Raw genomic sequence first — 15,371 nt, forward strand, 5'->3', positions numbered from 1 at the left:
GTGTATCCAGGTCTTGCACTGGAGGAGTGCTACAGGTGATTTAAGGGCTCGCTGGACTAATATGGGAAGGCATGGCAACCTCCTACTGGCGGAATCTTGCTGCCCTGAATCCTGGAACAAGTAGTTTCTCCCAGCACCCCCCAACCAGAGGCCGCTGAAGAAGAGGAGCCCTGCTAGGGGCCCCCAAAGTCACTTTTGGAAAGCCCGACATGGAATGTTTGTCGGAAACTGACATCAGAATTCCGACTGCAGAAATGCTGTCCCTATGGGATTATGGTGGCAGTTCCGACTGCCTCGCAGACTCCTTGAGCCTGTTGGGACTTTGGTTTTAATTAGTTAACTATTATTTGCTTTATTTTATTTACTTTGTGGTAACAATACTTTGTGTGTCTTGATGTCTGTGTTCAATGTTAGGTATATTAGATAGTTAATAGTAATATTTCCTGTTTAGGAATAGGATCTTGATATTTTTCTAGTGATATTTTTTTACAATATTTGTGTTTTTAAGTATTATTTTCCTCTATTTTTTGTAGAAGCAGATTTGGAGGCTAAACTCTACCCAAGAGGGAGTTACTTTTGTCATTATTAGACAGGGACATGGTACAGCGCCTTGTGCACATTGGGTGGTTGTGTGGAATGCACTATGTTGTGCATGTCACATAGTGCACCCACGACAGTGCAGGAATTGGGGGTCATAATACTTGCCCCAGTCAAATTATTAAATTGGCTTAACACCCAGGGGTCCTGTTTGGGCCCTTTCCTCGCTGTCCCGCCAACCTTTTCATAGCGGGGTCCCTGCCATGACAAGGTGAGTGGGGAAGCAAATCGTAATCGCCCTGATTGTAATTGGGCGATGGGACCTCTGGGATGGCAGTGGTCAGACCGCCATCCCATTGGAAAGCAGTCTTGCGACCACCTGTATCTCAATCAGGTCCTTTGTACTGAACACAACCTGTCACACCTTCACCCATCAACCCCTAAACCCCCTACCAAAATAAAACCTGAAAAACACCTCTCAGGCAACTGCTGATGTCCTGGTAGTGTTTTTAACAAAACACTAAAGCCCTCATTATGAGATAGTGGTGCTGCATTGCAAACCACTACGCCACTGCTCCACCAAAGCTCGCTCCGCCCCCTACCAGATTACCACTTTTTCATAGTCTGGAAGGCGGGCGGCATGGTGTCCCATGGCTGTGCCTCCTTTAAAGGTGGCAGTGCCATTAAAAAAGGCCCTGCAATGGGACCCCTCTACAAGGTTCCTGCATGCATGGACTCGAAATTCCATGCCATGTGAGGAACCTATGTGCATGCACACAGGGGGGGAACATGTTGTGCCCCTCTGTATGCATCCTCATATGTATGAGACACACAGGGGCCCTGTAGAGCCCCCTTTGTTTCCTATGTGCCAGTGTTTTCCTTGCAGTGGAGCCGCCATGAAAAACCTGGCTGAGAGGAAACTCGTAATACTCTTGGTGGGGCCGTGGAGGCCTGCCAAGCATATTACAGCTTTTGACCACCGTTCCTATGCCAAGGGAGCGGCTGTTCCCTGGCAAAGCTGGCGGTCCCAGCATAGTCCAATGGCCTGAGTTATAACCGGCGGTCGGACCGCTGGTGCTGAAGTGGCTGGATCTGCCACCTCAACACCACCATGAGTCTGGCTGTCCTCGGACTTCCAGGCTCGTAATAGGGCCCCAAGTGAAACCAACTCTTATAGCTGCTTCCAGCTCACCCTATGTTCCACCTTGTGATATTGTCTCTTCATTGCATAACCATGGAAAGGGAGCAGATATCCTGTGATACACAGTGTGAGTTGGCAGGTCTATGGTCCCTTTAGATGCTCACAGAGAGTAGCGGCATGGCAAGAGACTTAAAGGCTCATTAGGATGGTGGGCAGATCGCCACCGTCGGCAAAGTGCGTCTGTCGCTTATCCACCAGTCAGCAATCATTACGATTGCCGGCTGGGCAGACTTTGGCACTAATAGGGTGTGCGGAACTGTGCTTTCCATGGCGGCAAGGCCGCCATGGAAAGGCTGGCAGGGTTTGTGATGGGGGCCCGGTGCGGGCCCCGGAGGGGTGAGGGTTGGTGGGGGGTGCACTTGGGAGTACCCATGGTACCCCCACCATTCCCATGCACATGGTGGCAGGCACTGCGGTGCCTGCCACGTTGTGCATGGGAATGCATGTCATTGGCATAGCACTTTGGCATTGCGGAATGCGACTGCCATGGTGGCACCCAAATTAGCTGTGTGGGACAGCCGCACGTCTGGTGACCGGTCCCAGCACTGCGAGGATGGCGGGCAGACTTCCTAATCAGCCCCTAAGATGAAGCCAGAAAATCAAAATAATTAAACATACAATGTTTTCTATATAACAGAAAAGCAAACCCTAATCTCTTTTTTAGGTTTACTCTGCCCGGGACCACACCAGGGGAGCAAAATTGCCTCAGCTGAACTGTTTACATGTCAGACTTTGTTAGGGAAGGGGTGGTAAAGGCTTCTCAGAGGAATAAGAATATAAACATAATTGGGGGGCCTCCTCTGGATATAATCTTGTGGTTGATATGTGGTGTCTGCGTTGGTCCAAATAAGGTTGTGGTAAGGGGGACAATGGCCTTAGCACAAGGAAGGAAAATACTCTCTGTCTTCTGGTTGAGTAGGGAAAGAGAGCCATGTTTGGCAGGATAGGGTCTGTGAGACTACCTGCCCTGGTAACACTGCATCTGTTGCCCCTGGATCAAAAGACTATTGAAGTAACTAACTAAGCATGTTTTGTTGAATGTTCAATTATGTTGTTAAGGAAATAAATGTTAACAGTGAGGTATAGTGGCCATTGTTCAGAAAACCAGCAGTTATTTTTTTCTGTGAAGTTAAGGGCATGATTATAGGGCCCGAAAAGGATCTTCTCCAATGTTAGCTTTTAATTCCTAACGGGCCTCGTACACAGGGGACCCTGGCCTAAATAAAGCCATAGTATGGCCACACCAGAGAGTCACAGCTTTGTATCACACTGATATACTCTGCTGGGCAGATTACATTGAAACTGAATGTGAAAATGTTGCCTGAAATTAATGTGTGAGCCTTTAGAAGATAATGTAAGTTTCCCTGTATGTTATGCTCTTGAATCCACCATCAGTCGTAATTATTGAGATCGAGTCTTTCAAACGGCAGACTACATATTGAGAAAACAAGTATGGTCTCGCTTGACCGACAATAGACAGTCTCTGTGTGAGGCATGTCTATATTTTAATTTTCTGGTCAATTCAATTCCTTTTGCACTAGTAATTCTAGTGTTAATACAAGAAGATATAAACTTGTCAGTCAATCACTTTACCGAATATTGAAAAGGTCAGTGCAGTAGGAGACTGTACAATAACTTACAGAATATATGTGGTACTAAAATTTGAATAACTCATTCCGCGGCTGCTGATCGTAATAGGATGAGAAAATGCCACAGCATCAATCCTTTGCCTTTCCGTAGACAATGATTCTAATGAGAACGGGAAAAGAGCATACTAAACCTGCTTTCTTGGTGGTCTTTAATGCTTTAAAAAGCTGCCCTGGGCAGGGATGTACTGAAAGTATGAAATTTTATATAAATAATGAAACATACCTATCTGAAGTTTCATATATATCAGGGCACATTTGAAGAACTGTATTTGTGCAAATGTATTTTTTGACTAACAGTTGAATCAAGAGTCAGATGCAAATGTTTCTGCACTAGTGTAATTAATTTAATCCAGAAATTTCAGCACACAATTGCAAGGACATTAGTGAGGGAAATTCAAATTGTGAAACTATGGGCCTGAGGGACCACACCGACAGGTGGTCCCTTGGCCATAGTAATAGGGATCTCCATCTGCCATATTACAATGGCTCCTGGATGGGTGGTGGTCAGAAACACCGACCACCACGGTCCTGACAGGCAGACTATATATGACCGCCTGTCGGACCTGTGGTCCTGGAATGGTAGCGGTGCTTGTCAGGCACACCGTAGGGTTAACAATATCCTTTTCTGCTAGTCCTTCTGCGGTGGTCAAACTGCAGCAAAAGGGCAGACAGAAACCGATTTAGGGGCCTGTAGTGAGCCCCCCTATCCCCCTGGGACTGGGACATAGGCCCTGGGGGCACCTATGGAGCCCCCTACATATCCCTACACCACTATAAAGCACTTCAATACCTCATCAGGGGTAGTAAGCGCTATAAAAATGCAATTACAATACAATACAATACAATCTGCTAAGCAACGCATGGCGCCTGCCATGTAGTGCAGGGAAATGTGTTTTATGTCTGTTTAGTCTTACGACAGCTGTTGCCGAGCGCAGCACCTGCCACAATACAAAACATGTGCAATGCGACTGCTACAGTGGCGGTTGTGTTCTAATTTTGCCTGTGGGATCGCCGCTTTGTAGTGCCAAATACAATTGGATGGCGGACGGATGAAAGTCTGTCCACTATCTTAATGACCCCCCCCCCTAAGTCAGGAATACTGTGCATAATCTTACTTTCAGAAAAAGTCAAATAGATCCACCGCCTTCGTAAGTAAGTTTCCCACACACCACATTACGATTGCAGACGGATATGTGCCAGTCGGAGAGACCGTCCACCACTGATTCGACAGGCTCAAGGAGCCTGTCTGAACATCGGAGGGAAATCCAATCCCTACAGTGATGGCAGTGCATCCCAGGCACCACCACAGGGATTATGATGTCCCTCTCTTGTGGCCGTTTCATGGCGGTTTGCCCGCCATGATTAGGCTGGCAAAAAGTGACATTGGCGGCACATAGTGGGCATACCCTTTCCCCCTGGCCCTCAGCTGTGGGTTTTGGGGGACACCTTTGGTGCTTGCCTATATATCCCGTGCAGTAAAGATACAATGTCCTGAGAGGTGAGGATATGTAGACAATTAAAACATGCATGCACATAGCATTACTAGTAAAGAAAGAAGGAGGGTAATCGTTGGTATGAAAAAAGATAGTTAATCATCTTTATATTATGACATTAGTTTCATGGTCGGAGGTTATACAGTTAGAGACAGCACTGCATAAATTAAATTGATGACAACCATATAAAACTTGGTGCATAAAAGTGTACAAAGTGAAAGTGGCGACGCAAGTGCAAGTGAACAGCGTGGACGGCGCACTGTGAATAAGATCCAGATAATTTACAGTGAGTGGCTCAACGGCGCATGTGACAACGTGATATCACTGTAGGCAAAGGTTCTTTTAATTAATTGTAGAGCCACAAAGGAAGAGTGCGCCCGTTGTTTAGGCTGTTAGGCCGATGGCGTTTCAATCCACATTAGTTTGGATCATCATCAGGACTTGGTTGTCTGAATTGGGGCGTGCTTGGAAGGATTCAGGTAGCGTGAATCCTCTATTTAGCAAGTATCCATGGGCAGGTGGGTCAATCTATAGCAACTTGTGCAGGTCAATTCATTGATCATCTGCGGTTTGTATAAGGGCACTTGAATGCTCTGTGCTTCGTCCGGCCGGAGTGAGTCAGTTGTGTTGCAGCACGTAGGCTGAATAAATCGGCGTGCTGGATTAAATCTGCGTGCTGGCGCTCGAATGAAGGCGAGTTGTGCCAATATATCCCTGCACCATGTGGCAGGCACCACATGGGGCCTGCTACGTAGTGCAGGGATATGTGTAGTATCTGTTGTATGGCATTTTAGGATCCGAATGAATTTTCCTGATTCATGCCCTTATATAGGTACAATTCACATTGCCCTAATATAGGCATGGAATTCAATCCCTTATTTTGACATAGCCCATGCAGACCAAATACAGGCATGGCTACTTCCACCCGTACCAAAACGTCACAACGATTTCTTGGAAAATCGGCTTTAGCAGTCAGGAACCTTGCCTTGCTTGAATATTGATTTGTCCAAGAACTCATGTACTTTACAAAGAACTACTATTCCCTTGGGGTTCTTTCCTGACGTTATTAAGCCTGACTTTACGTTAAACTAGACACCTTCAAGGTATAAATATGCCTTTACTTGCTCTAGCAAGACACGATGGTTCGGAGCAGTTCGACTATCTACTTGCCCAATGCAGCTTCCTACAGCAAGTACCAAAGGAAGCCGACCCTCCAGCTGACGCACACTGATCGAGAAGCTGCATTTCTCTCGGCGAGAATCCAGCTCCAGGGTTTCCAAGCTCCCCTTGCGGGGTGTTGGGAAATCAAGTCCAGAGACTGAGATACCAGACCTCCTTCATTCTAAACTAAAGGTCTGGAGCTGATTAGAACCTAGAGAAACCTTGGATAGATTCTTGGCAAAGAAAAACTAAACCTATGCTACACCACACTTACTCCTTCCTGCGTACTAGACTTAGGTTAGCTACATTGGGGTAGGCGTATTTTAGAAGCACCAGTTGAGTACTTTTAGCCATTGTTAATAATGTATGTATTTAGAAATGGTTTAGAAACCATACAATGCTCTTACAGTATCATTTTATAATATTGTTCTCGCTGTACGCATTATACTTTGCAGTCTGCATTATGATTGTAGCAGTTCCCTTTACTTGCATGAGAAAGAAGATTGTTCCATAAAACCTTTTATTGAAAATGCCCGTCTCTCTATTTCTCTGCACCTCTGTAGAAACGAAGCATGCACGAGTGACTGAGTGAAATACCTAACTATTGTTTTCGCGACTCTAGAGATGCTTTTTTATTCTTGGGAAACAAAGTTGTCATGTTTATGGGGTTGTCAGAAACTAATCCCTTCTTGTAAATTCAAGAAAGTTTCTAGTGACCTCTGAGCTAGCTGGCATTCACTATTAAATTTAATATTTTCGATAGAGACCTAGTCAACTCCAGTCTAATCTATAGGATATATTATTCCAATGCGCAGAGCCTATTGGGAATATACGAACTACACTACACATCATTGTCAATATTAAAACGCCAATGCGAGTTCCCAAAGCATAAGTGAATTTGCCTGGGACAGCACTTCTGTTGACTAGAATGGAAGAATAGCCAGATAGAGCTTTGTGTTGATTTTTAATTTCTAACCGTTGCATCCCAAATATTATGGTGACTCTTACAGACAAAATACAATATTTATAGTCTGCAAGCTTTTAATTAGCATATGAAACAAAGTGCAAGACTGCTTTGCAAAGTGGCAGCATGCTCCCCTCCTAATAGCAGTGAGCATCTAATGCTGACCCACTCCTTTTGCAAGACATTTTTAGCTTTGTAAGATACATCGCTTCAAATAAAAGTACACATTACGGAAAATGGAACTTAGAAATATAGGTGCCCCTATGACGTATGCGGAGTAATAGGCTGGCAGGATGCCTATCACAATTCGACTTCAACTCTCTTCATGCACAACGCTGTAACTGGCACTGTGCATGTTGGGAAAAGAATTGTCATTCCAACAACATGCTAGAAGCACAGTGAGTGGTAGTGCCCTTTAATCATACCACCTCTGCCCTGCACCTTTCTAGGCTGTGCTCTCATGTGTTTTACATTAAAAACTGCATGAGACCAAAGCAGGGATCTGTTGGGTCATGTAAACCTAGTGCTCCAAAGGAGACCAGGGAGGCCGTGCAGTATTCCCCCTGGCTCCTTAACAGGACACATGTTTAAGGCCTAAAGTGCACAGGTCATGTTGGCCGCAGTATAAGACCTGCCCAACCCAACATGTGCAATGGATTTATTCAAGGCTGCATTACCAGTCATTAGATTTGGCAATTCAACGCCTTAATGTTAACACCACCCCGCAGGCCACTCTGATTAAGGTATCTGAACATCAGCGGCTAAATATATTTTTTATTATTCAGAGGTGCCTCACTGCTGGTGAGGACAGGGTTTGGGGGATAAAGAGCGAGCGAGACGGTCATTCACCCCACGGGAGGTACCGCAGCTGAGCGGTATTGTACTGCTCGCTTCATATCTTAGTGCTTGCTGTACTTTATTCACTCCACAGCACATAATGCTGCTTCCACACCATGCTGGATTTCAAGTGGTGACGTCTCCATGCCTTTTTCCCCTCTATAGGCTCAGGCATTGCAGCTATCCTGTACATATCAGCCTGTGCCCATCAGATGATGCGCACCGGTCCAACACTCAGGCTGTTCCAATGTGCTAAAGGCAATAAATCGTGAATAGGGTGCAACACTGACAGTCACTAACAATGCAGTATTGTTAAATTCTGCTGATGTCGCGTGCATGGAATATGGAACACAGAACATTTGGACTGTTGGTGCCGGATTTGGGGGGGAGAGGGCAGTTGGCAGACAGACCAGGGTCAGGGAGGCTGCCCTGGGGAGTGAAGGAATGAAGTTGTTCCTACCTTACCTGATTTATCGGAGTTTGTATTGGCAAATGCCCGCATTTTTGATGACTAGTGAATGGCTCATCAGCCACAAAATCACATCAGCATCATTGTCAGCCAGGAATCACTGAAGTTCGGATAGTGCTCATATGAGGAACAGTGCCAAGTGAATGCCAGGCGGCTTTCCTGTATGGATGAGTTTGCCATGTGGTTGTTCAGTGATTCATTGTTCAGTGACTGTAGCATGGCCGGTATGTGAAGCTGTGGAGGGCAAGGTTGCACTGTGAAAGCCATTTGGCATCACCCTTTCTACGACGGGTGTTGAGGCTGCACTGAGAAGGCCATTGTGTGTCACCGGTCTACAAGGATACATATGATGTGACTGGTCTGTGAAGGCCAGCTAGCATCGGTTGGGTGCTAAATTTGAACCGCTTCCGCATCGCCATCCTGAAGTTGCTCTAGTTTTAGTATCTAGTTTGGTGGAAAACAACAAAGAACAATCTACATGCTGTCAGGGTGATTTACGACACTAGGATATGCAAATGAGCAAAAACCTAACCAGTGATTTACGACCAGCCGATGATTTATTGCTGATGATTTATGATGCCCATGTAGAATGATTTATGACAACAAAATGATGACAGATTTGTGACAGAATGATTTATGACATCCCAATGATTTATGACCACGGTGTATGACAATGATTGATGATGACAACAACACGATGACAGAATGACTTATGATTCCTGATGATTTATGACCCATGATTTATGATGTCTAAATGACACTGACTGATAACCAATTGTGATAATGTATGGCAATGATTTATGACCACGGCCCGAGAAGGCTATATGTAATGAGTAATAAACTGCGGCCAACAACCACCACAAAAACAATGACTGTTGGCTGTGTCTAGTAATACAGATACACAGGTATGGTAGGGTTCCTGGAATGGGAACTGCTTTCTTCCATGCATTGAAATGCCATTTTGGTTTGGGTAAACAAAAGCTTATGTGAGCATTTGTGATGATGTGCCTAAATACTATTTTTAATTACATATCCTGACGCATCGTTATGCCATTTTAGACTAGGGCAATCAGCAGGATTCATAGCGCTGCATTTCTATACCATTTTGGTTTTGTTACAAGTCTAAACCCCACCCTTTTATGCGTCAGCGCATCAATAGCCATTGGTTTTCCCATGCAGTACTTCTTCCGATAGCCATTTGATTCATTTGCTCTTCTCTTTTTCCCGTCTTCCTTTTCTGTCTATTTCATCTCACTTCAATTCTCACCTTCAGTAGGAAACACCAATTACAATGCAGTCTTAACCGGGAAACAGCCACTACAACGCAGCCGTTTCCATGAATACATTAACCACACATGCATTACAATGCATGCGTGGTTACCACGAAAGCCTTTACCACGCGTACCTTTACTACGAGGTATGTAGTAAAGGCATATGTGGTAAAGGTTTAAATTAAAAAAGGGGGGCTTGGGGGGTCTCCCCCCCCCCCCCAAAAAAAAACCTCACCTGAAATCACGTCAGAATGTGCAGGCAATCAGCGTCATTTAAGAGGAAACAGAAAGAAACTTCTGCTTCCTCTTAACGACGTACGACATCACCACGGAAGAATACGAGGAAAAGGTTATGCGTTGAAATACCATTCAGTTGTAACGCATGTGTTGCAACGGAATGCATTGTAAGAACATACAACCGTCTTAACTACACAATACATATACCACGCTTTCATTCCCATGCATAAGCCTTTACCACGTGTGTCACTACCACGCATATACCTTTACCACTCATGTCATAATCTCGAATGCCTTTACCATGCATTATTAGCATATAAACCTACCATGCATGCCTTTACCACACATTCATGGGTAATGGGTAAGTGAAATTAATATGAAAATATCTAAATTATTGTCAAAGTGTCAAAAGTATACAGCAATATTAAAAATAATGTATGCAAACAATAAACATCAAATATGTTTAATGTAATATACAGATAATCATACCATGCTTAATATTTAAAATATTTATTGACATATAATTTAAATTAGCAAACATATTTAGTAAATAGTATAAACACTAGCTTATTTACAAAAATTAAACAATACATAACACATTTTTAATATTTTTTTATTATTTTCCCACACTTTCCCGTTGAATTTAATGTTGAAAATTGTCCTTTTTATCCTTTCTCCTTTTAGACTTGATATTCATGGACTTGCACCTGTTTTTTCAGTCGGTGGAGGGTTGCAGTCAAGATCAGATGCAATCAGGTAAGAACAACTTGCTTTACATTTTTAAACATATCAGTTTATTGTAAGGAGAGAGAGTGTAGGTATGTAGATATTATACAGTATATAATTGTACGTTCTTGCTATTTTTATCACTGTAACATCCCCGTGCAATTTGTGTCCACATTCCCACGTCAGGATGGTTGTTTTTTTTCAAAGTATGTTTACAAAAGTTGCACAAAAATGGTTATTACTTTTTTATACGTATTTGAAATAAAAGCATAATTGACATTTTTGGACATCGTTTTTTTAAAATCCTTTGGTGACTTTTCATGACAAACACCACATTAAGGCTGAAGAAACTCTGAATTCGTGGATGGATTATTATTGGACTATTCCCAAGAATTTCATTTGAGAGAATGGATTTTCATTGTCCAATTTTTTTAAAACAATCTTATTTTTGGGGAATTTTGATTTTTGGGATGGCTGTTTTTTATAAAAATTGTTGGACGAAAGGAGATGTTTTTTTTCTAAAAATGAATTTTCGGGAGATGGTCTTTTCTTCGGATGTTGGTTTCCTTTTTTGGATTATAGAAGTACTGAAAATTGGTGACAGGTGGTATGAAATATCTCCAAGAGTTGAAGGAAGAGGGGAACTACACATAGGGACCACAAATTCCTTCAATCTGTTTAAAGAAATGTAAAAGTGCCATTTTATTTAGAAAGAATTGCGAAAGCAGGGTAGTAATTTTACAGGTTGTTAGTGTATGCTAGAAGTGTAGTATGTATGCAATATTGTCCAGGTAGTCTAAAGCTCCCATCAATGGAAATTGATAGATTTTAGCCAATAGTCTCTGAGACACTTTTTTCATTTTATAAACATGATGAATTAGGCTGCCTTACAATGATTGCTCCATTCTCATTTATTGTAAACTTTATTATTTCCTCAAAATGTCAAAGAAATGATAAATCAGATCTTCTAATTGATTTGTTAAATGCATTGTGCCAACCTTCTTTGGCATTGTTTGTCTTAGCACCTCTCCCTAAGCAGGTGGAGTAAAAGTTTCAGCAGTCATTCGGATAATTTGGCTTCCTCCTGTGACCTGACCTGCTAACATGGCCAATCCAAGTGTCCTCAAAGAAATTTAGGAATGGGACACTTTTTCCTTGTGTTGTGTAAAATATTCAGATTCTCTAATTTATGTGTAATTTTTTAACTCATACTGTAGTTTACTGATTGGCAGGTAATCCTCAACTAAGGATGTTTAAAAATGTCCCCGGTATGCCAGGGAAAAGTTTAAAAAAATCCTTAAATTTGTGTATTAGGGTAAATTTCAGTAATTGTGTTAATCATTTGTACTTCAATGTCAATTATTGTTTTTCTAGGACTTTTATTTACAGTTTTTATTACTGATAATATTTCAGTGCATGTTAAAATTGCTTGTCAGAGAGTAAACTCTACACCAATGGAACAGTTCTGTGCTTAATGTTAGCATGAATAGTGTACATTCGGGTAGATAGATGGGGTGCTAATTCAAAAGTCAGATCCATCATCAAAATTCACTATTCTCAAGGGTTACCAAGGTAAGGTTTGTGCTAAATATTAGCATACTTTTGAGAGGGTTTTCGTTGTCATACAGGAGGAGAGGTTCATTAGTGAAAGAAACTGTTAGTACAGTAGGATGTTAATTTCAGAGTAGATTGGTGGTGTTACTCTTTGGGGATTACATTCCTGTTTTTGCCTTTGAGCCATTCTCCGCAAATTGGGTATTGTAGGCATACTACCACCTACATGCATGGGCATGTTTTGGGTACCTCCCTCAAAACTTAACCATAGGGTTCATTGGAGGTGGATGATAGCATTGCAGTGTGCTGCACATTTTCTCTCACTTTAATCTCCATTGCACAGGCAGAGTGGCTATGCTCTGTGGTCCTTTCTACAGTGTCACCCAGAGTAACTGCTCTCCCTTTGCAATGGAATTAAACATGCTGTACACACCTCGAATGACTCCTCGGTTCAGTTAACCTCTACTTACAATAAAGATAGCCACCATACTACCGCAACCTATTGCCTCTTCATGACCGTGCATAGTTTGCTTGATTTCTTGAAGCCATGGTATAGGGATCTGTAGGAAAATATGAAAAAAGAAAAGGTTTGTAAATGCTATTTTTCAAAATGTGTTTACTTTCGTTTAATAACAGTGTAACTGCCAAGAGAAATATGTTTTGCATGATCATTTGAGACACTGTTGTCATTGGAAAAGAAAATGTGAAAAATCAGACAAATTTAAATGTTAAGCTTTTTAAGCTGTACAAAGAATGGGGCTTATTTACAAGCCCCTTGCGCTGCAGGTACGTCACTTGTTCTCCTATTAAAAGTGACGCACAGACAGTGCAAGGCCTTGTAAATAAGCTCCAAAGTTGATACATTTTTTAGATTTGGTATGCATAGATTTGAAAAGATTGCTTACCTGAAAAGGTTATCTTTTCATACACTGTTTTTCTGAAGTCCGGTGAACTTTTTTTTTCTCCTATTGGATTTTACAACAGCTTTTTTGATTATAATAGAATCTGTTAAAAAAAGGTATGTATTTGGTGGTGTAACATTAGTGATTTTACTTCCCAGTCAATGTCCAGCATCTTCTTTATGGTAAGTTCCCTGGTGAAGTTACAATAGTATTTTTCCTCCCAGTAACTGTCCAGCACCTTCCCTGAGGTTAGTATTCAGCAGAGTTGGAATAGTAATTTTGCCCCAGACACTGTCCAGCACCTTCCCTGAGGTAAGCACCCTGTGGAGTAGGAATATTAACTTTGACCCCAGTCACCCTCCACCATCTTCCCTAAGGTAAGTACCTGATGGAGATAGAATAGTAATTTTGCTCTCCAGTCATTCTTCAGCACCTTCCATGAGGTAGGTATCCAACAGAGTTAGAAGAGTAACTGTGCCTCCAAACTCTTCCCAGTATCTTCCCTGAGGTAAGTACGGGTGGAGTAAGAGTAGGATTTTTTACCCCCAGTCACTGTCCAGCACCTTCCCTGGGTTAAGTACCCAGCAGGATTGGACTAGTAAACTCTCAAATGGACGGTTTTTAGTGGTGAGGGAGAGATAGGCGCTCTGCTAGTTAACGCAAGTGTGTGTATAGGAAATGTATGGTGCAGCCAGGTGAGGGGATAAGTGCTATAACACCTCAGTTTTTTGTGTGGGAAAGTCCCTCACAAATACAATTTAAAGCAAAATCCTAGGCACATATAAAAGTAGTCAGGCAGTATGTAAGTTTTTACAAGAACTCAAGACATAGTGGAAACAATTTTGAAATAAATCTTCTGATGAGTCGGATATTGTTTAGTCTTTAATTTGCTCTTTCACAGAGCCAACGGAAAGGGGGAACCAGCCGACACGTGTTTCGTCGCGCATGGAAAGTAATTCTGCGACTTACTCAGGGCTGTATAAGGAGGATAATAGTCTTGATCGTCGCTCAGCCGGTGATAATTCCAACCCGGCTAGGCTAAACACTTGAGCAGATTTGGCTGACTCTAGGTATATCACTAGGCCGGTTGAGAGATAAGCTTCCGGCACGTTTGTGTGAAATCCTGTAGTCATACCAATAATTGACTGAAACCGGGGTATTGTTTGTACTACACGTTGTAGGTGCCATGAGGTTCTACAGCGTGTACGCCAAAGCACCTCACGGCTGCAAGTGACCCATGAATGAGAATGTACACAATGCCAAGTATGACTTGGAAGTGATGGCCAGTTTGCAGTACACAGACCACACACATATCCATGTCGACATACACGGTTGGTTTTGGAGTGTAGTGGACAGTGGATGCAACCATGTCTCCCCAGCCAGTGGGGAAACTCGCGGAAATGTAGCTTGTTATGTCCCCCCCGTAAGCATGAGCGGAGTGGGCTGGCCCAGCATACACCAGGCCAGAGTAGGGGGTGTGAAAAAAAGGCACATAACTCTGGGCGTGGTCCTCTTCTAGAGTGCCCAACGTGTCAGGGCGGCACCTCTCACCCCGCCACAAGGCCTATGCTGTCGCTGTGAGCGGTGTTGCCTGCGATCCTGTGCATCTGCTGCACCCCAGGCCACCATCCCAAGACCAGTGTTGCCGCCCCTGCGCACCCATGCCACAATGCTCACCTGCTGACACTGGTGTGAGTTGAAGAGGGCCCACCACGTGCCAGTGCAAGCTCCAGGCTCGAGGGACGAGACCCTGGCAGCCTCCTCAGACCATCAAGGCCTCCGCGACACAGGCCCGCAGTAGTCCTTTCTCATTGATGAACTCTACTGCATATACAGCGGGCAAGTAGGTCACACAATTGGAACTAAGTCTTGATTACACTATCGTACAAAAGGGGGTGGTGATGGACGGAGCATCTGAACCAATCAAACACTCACACCCAGTCAGCAGATCTGGGTTTAATCCATCACCATTCTTTAGACCACTCTGCCACCCCAGTTCAGACATGTCCATATGCAAATCAGTCTGACCATGCGCCTCATGGGAACAGTCCAGCCCGAACTGCCAATCCATGCCTTCTCTGGACCGGAAACAAGCTTCCTAGGACTGGTTTCTGGCATTACAGCCGTCTTAAGCCAGGCTTGCTTGAATCCAGTGGCAAAGTGCGCAAGGGACTCACGTCTGAGCATACCCTGCCAACTTATGGCGAACAAAGCGGTACAAAAGGAGGTGGTGATGGACGGAGCATCTGAACCAATCAAACACTCACACCCATTCAACACATCTGGGTTTAATCCATCACCTTTCTTTAGCCCACTCTGCCACCCAAGTTCAGACAAAGCCATATGCAAATCAGTCTGACCCTGTGTCTC

The sequence above is a fragment of the Lissotriton vulgaris genome, chromosome 6 (assembly GCF_964263255.1).
Source record: "Lissotriton vulgaris chromosome 6, aLisVul1.2, whole genome shotgun sequence".
In the NCBI taxonomy this organism is placed as follows: domain Eukaryota; kingdom Metazoa; phylum Chordata; class Amphibia; order Caudata; family Salamandridae; genus Lissotriton; species Lissotriton vulgaris.